The sequence below is a fragment of the Bactrocera oleae genome, chromosome 4 (assembly GCF_042242935.1).
Source record: "Bactrocera oleae isolate idBacOlea1 chromosome 4, idBacOlea1, whole genome shotgun sequence".
Classification (NCBI taxonomy): Eukaryota; Metazoa; Arthropoda; class Insecta; order Diptera; family Tephritidae; genus Bactrocera; species Bactrocera oleae.
In genome coordinates this window covers 68,723,104-68,725,777 of record NC_091538.1, presented here as the reverse complement: position 1 = coordinate 68,725,777, position 2,674 = coordinate 68,723,104, and the positions used below count along the sequence as shown (strand labels likewise).

The window sequence follows — 2,674 nt, the reverse complement described above, 5'->3', positions numbered from 1 at the left end:
CATTTTGCATGTTATCAATCTTCAGACCTTCAAACATATGCCCTTAAACGGATTTTTTAAAATTCGAAGTATTTTTGGAGATACAGCGGCCTCTAAGCCAGCCGTGCGGAGCGAATCACTCACTACTTCTGTTAGGTGGTTGTCATGATAACTCAAGTGCTACTTAACTGATTCCTTTGAAATTTGACAAAAATCTTTGTTATACATCTATCTATTGCGCCTGCCTCGAATTTTGGAAAATTTTAATTTTAAGTATTTTTAAAAAATTCGAATTGGTCAAAAGTAAAGCAGTAAATAAATTGTTTTTCAAGTCGACGCCATTTCGTCAATTTTATTTTTTATATTCTTTAAATGTCAATAAAAATCATATAAAAAATGGATGGTAAAAATGTTTTTAATTGTTTTTATCTCAGCTTGAGAAATACCTAAATTTAGGCGTATAAACTAAGCTAAAATTATCTTCAGCGAGATCCGTCGATAAATATGTCAAATTAGTTCCAAATGAATTTGAGAACCGAGAGAGAAAGAAAACTCTCCCCATATAGAGATGTATCTGGAATAACAGCACATGTTGCTAGAGATAGCTCTAACGATAACCGGTTATACAAGTTCTGAAATAGTGGTTTACAGAATATTAAACTAGATATTCCTTCTACAGCATATTTGTAATTAGAATAGTCTTATATTGCTACTATTATTTCTATAGAAGGTTTTCTATAGGTCCTAGCTCCTTGCTTACAAGTTCCCCATAATTATAATTTAAGTTCCGAAACATCAGCGAACAGTCGACGGAATCAGTGAGCGTCTAGTTCAATGGTGGCTGGAATATTTTTATACCCGGAAAAATATATATTAAGTTTGCCACGAAGTTAGTAACACCCAGAAGGAAACGTCGGATACGCTATACTCACTCAGTTTTGGAGATAACGATCTGAAAATTTGCAAAAAAATTGCTTCTCAATAAACTGCTTATTAAACGGAACCTCCGATACTACTATAGCATATACTTAGCTGCTATACAAACCGATCGATAAAAATCAATATAAAGAGCTATAATAATATGAGGAATGCACCTGCGAATGGTATAATAGCTTCGGTGCAGCCGAAGTTGAGGTTTTTGCTTGTTTTTTTTTTTTAGTTCCACAACAGTAAGGTTACCAATTCGGTGTTATCGAGTGGTATCTAGGTACATAACTCAGTCAGCAAGAGTCGACTCCGCTCTAATTCGGTAAAATGGTAGGCATTGCCATATCATTATAAAAATTGGTCTCACCCCGGTCGTTAGCCATTTACAAAGGGTTTCGGTATCAAAAACTTAATTTAGTGGCAACTCTGTTGGATTCGAAGCCAGACATGTCCAAAAAAGTAAGCATCTATAAAGGTATGTGCCTCTTTCTCATACGCATCGTCACTTGTAAGTATGCTACGAATATCTATAATTGTAAAAGCGACGACCGTTTCTCCACCCACAACACAGCGCATCCATCGTTCTCATTTCGTTCTCAGTCGCGTGGCATTGTTCTAAAAACTCTTATAAATACACATCCAAATGTGTGCACGCGTGTTAAGACTTCTAGCCCTTGCGTGCCGAATTGACATAAAAGTATTTGTAGAAATAAAGTTTTTTTGCAACCGATGCGTTCAAGTGGAATTACCAACGTTTTACCCAATATCGTCGTAGATACTCATCCACAAAAGCAATAACTACATGCGTAAATACACTTGTATTCGCAAGCACAACAGCTTGAACGTGCACAGATATGCATACATATGTATGGAGATGAGCACATCCACTCCATTGCATTTCGGATTTGTATGCAGATTTTCCTCTTCCGTCGCCACTTCTGCTCAATCACTTACTGCACGTTCGATTTGTACGTCTGTGCACTCAAACAACCGCTTATCCCATTGCGTAAATCCCCACTAGAAATTAATAATTAAGTAAGGAACTTATGGACGCTTTTTTACGATTTTTTACAGTTTTATCTTTCAAACCTCATATCCTGATATGTTATCTCTGATTCCCAACTCGGAAAGATTGATTTGTAATGAAATCCATCTGCTTTTCATATAAAAATGCCTAAGGTTTTTATATCGTCTAATCAGATTGGATCTAGACTAACAGCAATAAAAACATTTTCACGTAATTTAGCTCAAATTTTTGCTATCGTCTTCAAAGTAGGCTCTTGAGCTAATACAAACATATCAACGGTTAAAAAGCTCTTGCAACCATTGTAAGGTGAGCTTTACTGAGGGCTAAGACCTCACTAGACCACTTACGATTTACCCTAAGCCAGAAGGATCTTGTGACTACACAGTTGCAGGTAGTTGACCAACACTTACTGAGCTAGTCTAAGTCCCAACCCTTCAGTAGTGAACAGCAAGAGTCTAACGGAGCTCCTAAGCGTTCCCAATCTGCTGATAGTGTTACTGAAGTACCTGACCTTGTAAACTTTTTAAACTCGCAGTTTCCACAGACCAGTCTTGTGTGTACAATCAGTGAACTCGAGGCTAACATCGCCGCCCTGCTATCGGATTGTCACGAAGCTGAAAGAATCGTTTTGTCAATAGTTGATATTCAACTAGAGAATTGCCTACTCGACGTCATTTTCGTAAAATATTCAGGTATAAGATGGTTCTTGTAGTTCAAAGTTGATATACCTATAATATCAGT

The 2,674-nt window shown here is 36.8% G+C and overlaps 1 long non-coding RNA gene across 1 annotated transcript; it reads right to left on the bottom strand.

Annotated features, from left to right (window-relative positions):
• Positions 1 to 299: 299 nt before the first annotated feature.
• LOC118682236 (uncharacterized) lies at positions 300 to 2,220 on the bottom strand. Its single transcript, XR_011396006.1, has 2 exons — positions 1,996 to 2,220; positions 300 to 1,923 (listed from the first exon to the last, which is right to left on the bottom strand). It is a non-coding gene; the product is annotated as an uncharacterized lncRNA (long non-coding RNA).
• Between the last annotated feature and the right edge of the window lie 454 nt (positions 2,221 to 2,674).